Below are 14322 nucleotides of genomic sequence, written 5' to 3'. Positions count from 1 at the left end.
TTTTCAATTATTATTTCAGTTTTTTCCAGGTTCAATGGCTTGTTTGATGTTATCTGAGGAGCTCAAAACAACTCAAATGAAGTCCTGCCTTGAGCTCATAATAAGGAAGTCTTTCTGTGCATCCCAACCATGTTCTAAGCCAATTTATTGTGGTGGAAAGAGTGCTATTATTGGAGTCAGATGACTTAATTCACTTCAATCAATTAATTTTATTTATTAAGTGCCTAATATATGTCAGACACTGTGCTAAGTGCTGGGAATACAAAAAGAAGAAAAAGGGCCAAGATGGCGGAGTATAAGCAGTGACTAGCTTGAGCTGCGCAATACCCCTGAAGCTTGGGATGGTCCATTTTCCACACTGAAACAGACCACTACCTTAAAAAAGAGAGTTTATAACTCAAGTAATTGGCTGGGATCATGAGCAAGCAGCACAAAAAGAGTCAGACCATAGAATCCTACTTTGGTGAAAAAAGATCAAAACATACAACCAGAAGAAGACAACAAAGCCAAAGCTCCTACATCCAAAGCCTCCAAGAAAAATATGAATTGGTCCCAGGCCATGGAAGAGCTCAAAAAGCATTTTGAGAACCAAATAAGAGAAGTAGAGGAAAAGCTGAGAATGATGAAAGAAAATCATGAAAAACAAGTCAACATCTTGCTAAAGGAGACCCAAAAATATACTGAAGAAAATAACACCTTAAAAAACAGACTAACCCAAATGGCAAGAGAGGTCCAAAAAGCCAATGAGGAGAAGAATGCCCTAAAAAGCAGAATTGGCCAAATGGAAAAGGAAGTCCAAAACCTCACTGAAGAAAATACATCCTTAAGAATTAGAATGGAGCAAATGGAAGCTAGTGACTTTATGAACAATCAAGACATTGTAAAACAAAACCAGAAGAATGAAAAAAATAGAAGACAATGTGAAATATCTCATTGGAAAAAAAACTGACCTGGAAAATAGATCCAGGTGAGAAAATTTAACAATTACTGGACTACCTGAAAGCCATGATTAAAAAAAGAGCCTAGACATCATTTTTCAAGAAATTACCAAGGAAAACTGCCCTCATATTCTAAAACCAGAGGGCGAAAAATAATTGAAAGAATCCACCAATCACCTCCTGAAAGAGATCCCCAAAGGAAAACTCCTAGGACTATTGTAGCCTAATTCCAGAGTTCTTAGGTCAAGGAGAAAATAGTGCAAGCAACCAGAAAGAAACAATTCAAGTATTATGGAAACATAATCATGATAACACAAGATTTACCAGTTTCTACTTTAAGGACCGAAGGTCTTGGAATATAATATTCCAGAGGTCAAAGTAGATAGGAATACAACCAAAAGTCACCTTCCCAGCAAAATTGAGTATAATCCTTCAGGGAAAAAATGGGCAGTCAATGAAATAAAAGACTTTCAGCTATTCTTGATGAAAAGACCAGAGCTGAATTAAAAATTTGACTTCCAAATACAAGACTCAAGAGAAGCATAAAGAGGTAAACAGGAAAGGGAAATCATAAGGGACTTAATAAGGTTGAACTATTTACATTCCTGGGTGGAAAGATATTTGTAACTCATGAGACCTTTGTCATTATTAGGGCAGTTGGAGGGGGAAAAAAAACATGTGTATGTATGCATGTAAATGGATAGATAGATAGATAGATAGATAGATAGATAGATAGATAGATAGATAGATAGATGGCACAGGATGAGTTGAAGATGAATGGATGATATATGGAGAATAAAATTAAGGGGTAAGAGGATTATACTGGGAGAAGGAGAAAGGGAGAGGTAGAATGGGGTAAATCATCTCACATAAAACAGACAAGAAAAAGCTTTTATAGTGCAGGGGAAGAGGGGGAAGGTGAGAGGGAATGAGTGAATCTTATTCTCATTGGATTTGGGTTAAGGAGGGAATAACATACACACTCAATTGGGTATGGAAATTTATCTTACCCTACAGGAGGGGGGAAGGGGATAAGAGAATGAGGGGATGATTAAGGGGAGGGCAGATTGGGAAAGGGGTAATCAAAAGCAAACACTTCTAAGGAGGGACAGGGTCAAAAGAGATAATAGAATAAATGGGGAGTGGGATAGGATGAAGGGAACTATAGTTAGTTTTTCACAACATTATTATTATGGAAGTGTTTTGCATGACTACACATGTAGTGTACAACCTGTATCGTGTTGCTTGATTTCTCAATGAGGGTGTGTGGGGAGGGAAGAAGGGAGAAAATTTGGAACCCAAAGTTTTAAAAACAAATGTCAAAAACTGTTTGCACATGCAACTGGGAAATAAGATATACATCCAATGAGATATTGAAATCTATCCTGTCCTACAGTAAAATTGAAGGGGAAGGGGATAAGAGAAGGAGGGGAGAGAAGGGAGGGCAGATTAGGGGAAGGGACATTCAAAATGTGCTCTTGTGGTGGGGGGAGGAATGAGATGGGGAGAAAATTTGAAACTCAAAATCTTATGGAAGTGAATGATGAAAACCAAAAACAAACAAATTAATTACAATCTTTAAAAAAAAGAAATCAAGAAGGGGGTAAAAGGTAGAGCTGAATTTGTTCACCTCTTGAGAAGGAAGAGAATGAGGATGAGGAGAAATTTTGTCTCCTGAGTTTCATCACTTCGACAGGAATGGAATGCATCCCCTCAAATTCCATCTTGAACATTACATGAGAAGTTATTTCTCTTGGAAATACAGATGTCAGGGATAATTAAATATGGTTTCTACTGAATGACTAAGGCTCCCATATTTCAATATGAAAAGAAAACTCGTATCTAGGATAATCTTACCCCAAACTACTGAAATATGACAAGGTGATAATCCTTCCACATGTTTGTAGAGAGTCTCTATACATTGCTGTGGGGGTAGGGGGCAGGTTCCTTAAGGTCAATACTTATGGAATGATCCTTTCTGAATGTACATTGTTCCTCAGATTGAAGAGGCCTAATTCCACCCTCAAGCCCATTGTCCAATCCTTTCTAGTTGTGTATATAATAAATTATATTTCCTGATTATCTGAGAATCTAGAATCATTTCCCTGGCATAATAAGGTAATAGGATTGGAGTTTCATGTACATTGGTATCTTCCATTTCTTTCTTTCTTTCTTTCTTTTTTTTCTACTTTATACTCATATAGAATCACAAAATCATAGAATTAGAGCTGAAAGGTATTGCAAAGGTTATCTAATCTAATCCTTATTTTACAGATGTGGAAATGAGGCCTGGAGAGTTGATAGAATTGTTTGAAGGACCTGAGTCGGCTTAGACTAGGGAGAAAACATAAAACAACTCAAATACTTGAAAGGCTGTCATTCGGAAGACAGATGAAAATTGTTCTATTTGACACTAAATGGAACAGAGAGGAAAAGCACCATGAGTAAAAATTTCAGAGAAGTGGAATTAGGATTAATGTCAGGAACAAAGTCTTAACCATGAGAGCTATCAGAAGTGGAATGGGTACATAGGGAGGTAGTGTCTCCTCATTTGAAATATCTAGATCTGTTGTTCTTTAGCTTATCTCTTTTGTCCCCTGAACATTGTCACCTAGAACTGAATATGATTCTCCAGGTATACTCTGACCAAAGAAGAATACAGAGAAATGTTCAATTCTGAATTCCCAGAAGCCAAATGGATCTCAAGATTCCATTTTCTTATTTGATTGCCCTATAAAATCTTTGAATCATATCAGACATGCAGACCACTTAACAACTCCCCAACAATTGATATTAGACTAACTTACATCTAACCTTCCTGTCATACTTGGGAAGCTGACATTTTCTTTTTACTCCAAGCATAAGTCCTTGCATTTATTCCTTATTGAATTGCATTTCACTGTATTCACTCCAATGCATTAGATTGCCAAGTGATTTTGGACCTTGCCTATTTCATCTGGCATGTTAACTATTCTTCCCAGCTGTGGGTCAATAGAAAATGTAATCAGTACCTCCTTTATGTGTTTATTTGAGTCATCGATTAAATTGTTAAATAGCCTGGTTCCAAACACAGATTTATGACTATTGACCACCATTTCCTTCCCCACCAATCTTGTCCCTTGCCTTCTAAATCCTTATGTAGTCTCATTTCTCTCCTCACCACTGTGCATTTACAGTAACCTCTAGGTGGCTCCTCTTGCTTCTTAAGTATAGACATCAGCCAAGATCTACTCCTTATCTCTCTGACATTGACTGTCTGTGGGCATAAGGTTTCATATGAGAAGAGTTAAGAGTGAAGATCATCTCTCCATTCCAGGAAACGATGTACCTTTCAATGCAACCCAAGATTGCATTAGTATTTACAGATATCTTGTGTTACTTAATTGTTTCCTGTGTTAAGACAAAGGGGAATCATAATGCTCCTGTGCTTTGGTCCGGTCAGACAATATCTAGAGTAATGCATTCATTTCTACGCACAACATTTTAAGAAGGAAGTTGATAAACTGGAGAATTGCCAAAGTAGAAAGATCAGGATGGTGAGGGATTTGGAAATGATGTCATTGGACAATCAATGGCAGAAACTAGAGATGTTTTACTTGGAGAAGGGAAGGCTTAGGGGGAACACAATAGCTGTTCGTGAATATAAAAGCCCATCATAGAGAAAAAAATGAGACTTGCATCCTTTGACCCCAGAGAGTCAAAATAGGAATACTGGTTGGAAGTAGAGGAGAAACAAATTTGTACTCTATGTGCTAAGGTTTTAAGCACAATACTTTCTATTCATTATACAGCCTTTCCAATAGAATGCCTTATTTCACTCCTCAATTACTCTATCACATCAAGCTACTAATGTTGGCCATTCATCCGGTAGAGGTTTTTTCTGTTTGTTTGTTTTTTAAGAACAAGTACTAAATAAATGTTGGTTGACCAAATGATTCATACCTGTGAATTTCTACAGCAAATTTCTAGAGAAATAAAAAAAAATTACTTTAAATAAGCAGCAGAATAATTCAAAGTTTTATGTAATTGATTGTAAATCCACAAATTTGGCAGCTTCTAAAATTCATCTTTGTAAATAGGTAAAGTAGGAAAGAAGAAGCTTGGTAAAGATACAAAAAAACCACATACAATATATCAGTTGTTCATTTAAGAATCTAGTTCTGTTAGAACTAAAATTATTTTTTTTAAATGACATGCAAAGTGTCTCAACATTATGGGCCCAAAGAATCAACATTTTACCTTTTGGATTACTGCACAGTCACATAGTAATAAAAAACCAGACAGAGTCCTCCACAAGAAATCACAGTTGTTGAGCTGGAAAGTCTCTTAGGAACTAGTGAGTTTCCTTCATTTTGTAGATGGGGATCATGAACTCCAGAGTGGGGAAGTGATTGATCCAAGGTCACAAATCCACTCATTCAATAAAAATCCCTTGTTTTGTACGTGTCGGGTGCAGTGCTAGGTGCTGAGGAAGAGGGATAAACAAAAAGGCAAAGATAAAACAGTCCTTCTCCTTAGGGAGGTTACATTCTCTAACTATGTAGTATGTGACAGAACTGGGGCTGAAATCTACACAATCTGGTTCCCAAGCTGTAACTCTTTCCCTTACGCTAGGATGGTTTTTCTACAAGGTAAATGAGGTCATATTAAGTATCTTGTTTGGTTGAAACTGGATCTGTGATTTCAATAGTTTGTCAACTCCAGGTGATGAAACCCCTTTTTACCACTGCAGATCAACACATTATTTTGCATTTAGAGTGTTAGATGCTTACCTAGAGGGCGATAGGATGTTAAGGAGCTATCCATGGTCACTGAACCCAGTGTGTGTAAGAGGAAGAAGAGCCCTGGTATTCCTAACACAGAAGTCAACTCTCTGTTACTGCTCCCTTAATGTTTTATAGTTTACTTAACTGGTCATTATGTTCTTCAATCATAGTCTTACTCAAATGATATTTGTGAAGTATCTTTCTACCTTTTTATGTTCAAATATTGTTAGCTCTCATTTACTAGAGATAAAAGTTTAATATAAAATGATGTGTGTATATGCACATAGGGATTTTAAGCTTCACAAGAGGTTTTTCTAACAACAATCCTGTGAGATGACTAGAACTAATATTATGATTGTCCTTATTTTACGGAAAAAGTAATTGAGGCTGAAGAGTCAGTCAGGCAATAATCATTGTTTAGCACTTATTATATTAAGCACTCTCTTAAGCCTTAGGGAAACAAAGAATGGCAACTTTTTTTTTTTTAAAAGTGCCCTCAAGGACTTAGGTTCTAATGAGGGACATGCAAAGAAGTGGGTACATGCAAAGTAAATACAGTGTGCATAGAAAGCCTATCAAGAGAAACCAGAAGTTGTAGGGACAGGGAAAGACCAAGATCTAGACTATATAATACGGAATTTGAATTGATCCATAAAGTAAGCCTGGAAAGCTGAGGGGGAGAGGTGAAAACAGAGAGATGTTAAGGTATGGTCACATCTGGAAGAAAAAGCCCCAAAAGGGGAAATGGAGTTGTATGTTTTAGGAGAGAATCAAGCAGCACAAGATTTCTGGAAAATGCAGCATGTAGAGAGTGGTGAAACTTCAGAAAATGGGAAAAATATGAAGAAGTTCATTTGTGAAGGACTAAATGCTAAGTGCCGAATTGTCTAGACTCCTTGTGCGATTTGATTCTGGAAGTAATAGGGAGTGCATGGTGATCGAATAGGTGGAGCGCCATCATCAGAAATGTGCTTTATGAAGATCACTGTGGCAGCTGAGGGGAAGGTGGCAAAGAGTAGGGAGGGGCTTCCCTGAGGTACTCCCAGAGCTTCCTAGCCAGTAAGTGTTGGTAGTGAGATTTTATTCTAGGTTCCCTGACTCCATCCTCAAGCTCTTCTTAAAGTGTGCAATCTGACACTGGTCTTTAGTTAATATATCAGAGTTAATAAGAGATGCCATCTGTTGTCATCGTTTATGCCAATTTAGGACTACAATAAATCTGGAAGATTAAAGAACACCAGCTAATGGTTTCTTGCTTATATGATAAGACTACCAACATATAATAGGTCAGCCTATAGAGAATATGACACATTGGATGATTTGTTGGTGCTGGTTTATTTTGTTTTCTAATATGGGCATTCATATAAGGCTCTTATCCCTAGGAAATCCCTTTGGAAATCACAAAATAATCCTCCTCATTGTATTTTACTACTTTGGGATTTTTAATCTTATAATTACTGCCATCTTTTCTTGGTCTCCCCCAATGGTAGTACTTTCCTTCTGAGATCATCTCCCATTTGCTCTGCACATATGTGTTTGCACATAATTGCTTACATGTCACCTCTCCCATTAGAATGTGAATTTCTTGAGGGCAAAAACACATGTTTTTGATTTTCTTTTTATCTCCAGTGCTTAGATCAATGCCTGGAACATCATAAGTTGACCACAAATATTTGTTGACTGTTTTCTATTACTTTCATTTAGAAATGCATCTGCAGCAATACCATTTTTAAAAGAAGGAGGAAAAAAAACCAAAAGCATTTTGGCAAAACCAACCAAAGAATCAGCCATGACTGTCAGTTCCCAGCATACCCTATTGGATGGAGCACTGGACCTGGGATCAGAAGAACATGGTTTGGAATCTTAACATGTGATAGTAGATGAAATATTAGATGTGGCTTCAGGAAGAGTTCAGTTTGAATCCCTCCTCTGACCCTTACTACTTGGGTGGATAAGCTAATGTTCTGCCCCCAATGTGAGTTTCCCCATTTATAAAATGGGGCTGCAGCATATAGCTCGTAATCATTCAGTCGATCTATAATTCAGTTAAATAAACATGGTCAGCGTTCATTTTTAAGAATGTATTATGTCCCAGGTGCTGTGCTAAGTGCTGGAGATGTAAAGAAGATGAGATCACAGGGTTATTGTTAAGATAAAATGAAACCATGGAAGCCAGAGGCTGTGCAAGCCTGCCAGTCACATGCAAATGTCAGTTTCTATTATTTCTACTCCACCAGGCAAGCTCTCAGCACCCCATGCCCAAGCACTCTGTGGTACAACATAGGCATTAAAGCATCATTTTAAATGTGTAAGATATGAAGTGGTAATGATTTAAATATTGCACAGTGGAGTTCAGTCAATGTGTGTGTTGGGAGGGAGAAGGTGGGCAAAATGGGCCAGAGCTTGCAAAAATAAAAATAGATTATATAGGGGAATATTTTGAAATATTGATTGGAGGCAATTGCTATGGTTGTAGGGAGCCTTATCGATTCTGAAGCACGTCCATCATTAACCTTGTAGATGATTTGGGTATGTTGAAATTGGCTTGGGCGGACCGTATAGAGATGTAGCCTGGATTTACACAGAGAAGTCTGTGAGTGATATAGCAATTATGTAATTTCTTTAATCCATGCCGACAGCCAAACCCAATTGCCCAGGTGAAAGCAAGTTCACAGGTTAATTGAGCCAAAATAACCAGAAAATTATTATGGCCACACATACTGGTGTGACATACTGGTGACATAGCCTACATGAATGACATCTGAGCCAATGTTATTTCACAAGGATGCCATTATAAACAAAACCCACCCTAATACTATATAGCCTTGCTGTCTCATTACTGCTTAGCCAAGGCACTAATCAGATGGTATGGAAGGAAGGAAAGAAGGAAGGAAGGAAGGAAGGAAGGAAAGATGAGAGGAAGGGAGAAAGGGAGGAAGGGAAAAAGAGAGGGAGGGGTAACAAAAAGGGAAGAAGGAAGAGATGATGAAAGGAAAGAAGGGAGGGAAGGAGGAAGGAAGGAAGGGAGGGAAGGAGGAAGGAAGGGAGGGAGGGAGGGAGGAAAGAAGGAAAATCTTTTAAGTTTCTATTTATCTTCTTGGCAATGTGCTAATTGTTTTACAAATATTCTCTTACTTGAGCCTTACAACAACACAGGGGAGAAGGTGTTATTTTTATGTCTTTTTATAATTGGAAAAAAAACTGAGAAAAACAGGGTAAGTGACTTGCCCAGGATCCCAAAACTAGTAAGACCAAATTTTAACTTGGGTCTTCCTAACTATAGACCCCTAGCTCTGTGCACTGCACCATCTAGTGGTATCCAGATGCAGTCCAATGGAAAATGTAGTTGATCTGTAGTCCTGAATTTTGGATACAAATCTTGTTTCTCCCACTTAGCACCTACATGACTTTGTACCTTGATTACGCTCTCTGGGCTTCAGTTTTCTAATGTGTAAAATGGAAGCATTTGACTAGATGATCCCTCTGGTTTCTTTCAGCACTAAATTTATGTTCCTATATGTAAGCTGGCCCTTGAGTGTCAGACACATAAACTGTCTGATCACACAATCGAGAGGCTTATCCTAAGGAAGCTAACAGCTCATACACACACATTATTTTACCTCATGTGTTTCCCCAGAAGTCAATAATGTGTAAAAATGAAATATTCCTATAGTTTTTTTTGCAAATGGTAACCTTATGCTGCTCTATGAGAGACTTTTTTAAGTCTAGACTACAACAAAGAATATCCTTAGCTCTTGAATTATTCCTTGAAGATTAGAAAAGCATGATTTTCATGATCCAAGGCAGTCAAAAAAAATCCACAGAAGAAACACTACTCCTAATACCATAAATCCAAACTTTTTAATCAATAGGCATGAACAGAGACATTAATTCAGCTATTTAACCTGATCTTTTAAATCAAAATAATTCTTATGTATTGTAATAATATGAAGACATCAGATTTCTATCCTAGGTTCATAGCATCATAGGTTGAAGGTTAGAAGGAACCTCAGAGATCATCTTATTTCTCTTCATATATGGTCCAGTGAAAAGAACACCAGCTTTGGGGTAAAAGGAACTAGGTTCAAATCTCACTTCTGATTCTTATTACCTGAGTGACCTTGCACAAGTAACTAAATCTTTGTGGGCCTCAATTTCCTCATCTGTAAAATGAGACTGAGCAAGATGACATTTAAGGTGCCTTCCAGCCTTATATCTATGATCATCTAGGATAGCACCTTTATTTGAGAGGTTAGAAAATAAAGGCCCACAGAGGTTGTGACTTGCCCAAAGTGAATAGAAGAGTTGGCCATGAACACAAGTTCTTTGAATCTCAAGTTTAAGTTAGCAGACTTTACACTCTACTCCCTTAGTAATCACACAACCCCAAAATCTCCAAATACATAAAAGAAACAGAGAGGTTTAAAAAAGCACTGTTAAGACACATAGTGGGCTTAACAAGGGTGCACCATCTCACTAACAATGGCTCATTTACAAAATGAGCCATAAATTGTACCATCCAGAGAATTTTCAGCCTGAAGAAGTGGGTGGGTCCTGCAGTAAAAGAGAGGGATGAAGAATGTCAGATGGCCAGGCAAGTGCTGGAAACTGTCGAATGATAAATGACCTAGCGAAAGACCTCCTCCACATTGGGTAGCCCTCCAGGGAAGGATATACAGGTTCTTCATGCAGTAGAATGCCAGTTTCTAGAAGGCAAAGTCTGTTTCATTGCTTTCTCTAACACTAAGCACAGTGCCAGGCAAATCAGACGTAATTTATTAAAAAGATGAATGAACATAGTACTGGTATTGCATATCCAATGGTACTTTTCAGAAGTACCTAAATGGTAAGGGTATTGCTTTTGGAGGTAATTGGTATGGCTGTAAGGGACTTTAGAGAATCTGCAACCTTTCTATCATTAACCTTGTAAGGGATCTGGGTTATCTTGAAGTTTGTATGGGCTGCACCCACAAAGATGCAGCCTGGATTTCCATAGCATTGTCTGCAAGTGATATAGCAACTATGCAATTTCATTAATCAATGCCGACAGCCAAACCCAATTGCCCAGATTCACAGGTTAATTGAGCCAAAATATCCAGAAAATTGTTAAGGCCATGCATTATTTTGCCTAACACCAACTCAGACATCCTGGTGACATAGCCCAGAATATCCCAGCCATCACTGGGTCACAGAATCAGTGGACAAAGTTACTGCCTGGCCTTCTTATCCCATTCTGGGACAGAGCAGGTGCTTAAGAGATACTTATTGACTGGCTTTGAGTTGTTGCCTTTATTGCTGGGATGTGACCTTGGTCCCTAGGAAAGTTATCAGAATGTATGAGAGATGGCCTTCGTTTCATTGGTTGCACCAATTTATTGTTACACTTGCTTCATGAGATTACGAAGGGAAGCTTGGCTTTGAGCTAATGCCAAAAACAAAGTGTTCTAGAAATGGGAGGAGAAGGCTTTTCTTCTTTCTTCATCATAGCCTTATTTAATAAACACACATCCATGAATGGCAGAGAGAAGCAAGTGGGCTTGTGAAAAGAGGGAGGAATTCCAGGGAGACTCTCCAGGGACTGTAGAAGATTGATCACTAGTTTCCCTGTCCTGTGGCTACTGAAGTAGATACTGTGAAGCAAGCTCCTTGTCATGGTGCTTGTGCCTGAGACAATTTGAAAGAAGCCAAAACTAGGAATGTCTTGGTGTATTTTTTGGAGAACTGAACCTAATTTTTTGGGATGTAGCATGTGGGTATGAAGAGAGAGCCAGGAGCACCCAGGCACAGTCTGGGGGTACAACAGTCTAGCAAGATCCCAAGGGTAGGGCCTTTGGGCCCGTTCTTTGTGTGTGGCACCTCTTGTCCTCCACCTTGGACATGCTAGTGGTTGAGATAGCTATGTCCCTGACATGTGGGATGTGTCTTCACATCTTTCTTCAAATTTCTTCCCCTCCCCAAGGCCAAATCTATACAATTTAAGGGACAAGTGATGTTTATCAGGAATGATCAAAGTCAGTGGAGACTTCCAGTCTAAGAGTCCTGGCTCTGAACCCCCTATCCTGCCCTTCCCCATGGGTGTGACTGTGCAAGTCATCCTGGGACTCTGACGTTAAAAACAACAACAACATAGACCAAGGAGTAGATCTATTACTTCATTGACATATGGAACTACTGGATAAAGAAACTTACTACTAATGAGGGCCAATGAGGATGCATGAAGCACTTACTATGTACCAGACACTGTGCCAAGCATTGGGAATGAAGATTCAAGGGGAAAGAAGCCAGCCTGTGCTCTCAAGAAGCTTCTATTCTAAAAGGGAAAGACAACAAAGCTGAAGAGGGTTTGGGGAGGGATCCAAAGGGGTCAGGCTGGAAGAGGCATGCTACAGTATTCCCTGAGCATCTCCAGGAGAGGAATGACACATGGCTAGCTTGAACACTCTCTTTAAATGGAGAGTCTGGGAGGAGCCATACAATCATAGGGTGGGGTCTCAGAGGCACAGGGACAGCACCTGCTCTGAAACTTAGAAAATTGCCTAGGAAACAGATAAGTTAAGTGATCTGCCCAGGCTCACACAAACAGTAGGTGTCAGAGATGGAAATAGAACCCAAGTCTTCCTGACCCCAAAGTTAGCTTTTTATCCATTATACCATGACTACCTCTAAAAGTTCAATCATTTCATTTGCTAAATTCTGAATGAAATTTTCTTCACTTGTCCAGCTTTGGATATCATCTCTTCTATGAAGCCTTTCTTGAATGTTTTGGGTGTAAATGATTTCTCCTTCTTTCCATTTCCCATAGCAGAGAGCATAGACCTCTCTTTTGTACTCTTCCAAATTCCTTAGTTACTTTTTTTTATATCACTAGAATGCATGTATTATGAAGTTTGCATCAGTGTCCAAAGTATCCTTGAATCCCCAGGAACAATTCCTTGCACAGTCATTGCATAACAATTATTTCTCAAATCAAATATTTTTACCTGTTTATGAAATGTTGGTTTTAAGAAATTCATATTATTAAATGCTTTTTACCAGTCTCATTATTCAGTATTATGAGAAAGTATTTGAGACAAATGCCTGAATAAGAAATAGAGGCTTAGTTTCCATTCATTAAGCTGAAAAAATAAAAACCCCATGAATTTGTAGGCATTAGTATTGCACAGATGAAACTACTATAATCCTAGCCATAATTCTGACATGGCCTGGTAAGACAAAACCATATGTTATGTACATCAATGTATTAAGTATACAGAAATGCATCTCACTTATCTAAGCAGATTTCTGAAATGTATTTTTGGAGGATGAATAGAGCAGTGATCAAAATGAAAAAGAGGAATTCTAGGAATATTCATATTCTGGAATATCTTTAGTATTCTAGTGTGAGTAAGCAACTAACAACCCCATTGCCATGTGCCCTTTAAATCTGAAAGGCCACCTGCCAGCTCATTCCCATTTTCCCCTCAATGGGTTATCAGATGAATATAAATGAGTACAGTTAGGTGATTTTCAGAAAGAACTACATTTGCTATTCTATTGTGGACCAGGTCAAAATGGCAGCAGCAGACTTTGATACTGCCATTCCACTCCAAAGAGTGGGTGATTCTTGTCTGCCATTGCTGCTCAGATTATTATCTCACACATGCTGGCCAACATGAGCATGACAGAGTGTCAATTAGTCTGGTCCAATGGCAACCATTCCAAATTTCTTGGCCTTTTGAAACAAAACATATGTTCTCAACTCCACCATAATACCCAACTGGCCCCAAGTAATTACTGGCAAGTCCTACTACATTGGGGGAGGGGATTGTTCACATTTGTTTCTCCAAAGTACCAGAACAGATGTATGGAAAGCTGGACAATCAACAGTGTGGGACATATGCTAGTAATTTGTTACACTGTAAATCCATGCATTAGCAGGTTTGGACTAATTTGCAGATAAAATATTCCTCTTCCTTTGCGACTATTGAATCAGGTGATGGTCATTTAACTAAAATAGGAGACAACCATTGTACTATATTTAAAAGAAAAAAAAACTGACTCCAGGTACCACAAAGCTCTGCCTACAGGGAAAAGGTAGCTTATTTTTCAAAGGATTATTTAAACCTAAATATACTTTGATTCAATTTAAAATGTTAAATAAGAGTATTTACCTATGTGATTTGTTGGCCCCGTATGCTTTTGTCACTATCCAACTTATTCCTTTTTGGTTTTTGGCTTGTTTCCAAGTAGAGATGAAATGGTTGGATTTTATTTGAAACTCTATTAGAAATGTATTCTTTATGAATTTCTACCAATTAAACACTGACCTTTCAAACAACTTGGTGTACAGCTGCTTTTCCCATGGATAAGTATCAGGCAAATTGCTCTGGTGTGATATGACGAGACATGATGACTGAGAGTAGCTACTCACTAATTCAGTTATTTGATTAACTGATCTAACGTGTCTGTAACCAAGAACACCACTTCAGCAGGCTTAGGTTTAGTGTTTGTTATCCATAAAATCCAGGAAGTGAAACATTGTACAGCTACAAGGAAATCATTGACAAGTTGGTCCTATCATAAACCTTGTGAAACTTTTAATCATAATATTCAGGAAAGAGTTGAGTCTACCGATGGTT

Source organism: Vombatus ursinus, unplaced genomic scaffold, assembly GCF_900497805.2.
Source record: "Vombatus ursinus unplaced genomic scaffold, bare-nosed wombat genome assembly UNPS02014804.1, whole genome shotgun sequence".
Lineage (NCBI taxonomy): Eukaryota > Metazoa > Chordata > Mammalia > Diprotodontia > Vombatidae > Vombatus > Vombatus ursinus.
Note: the sequence above shows the minus strand (reverse complement) of the source record.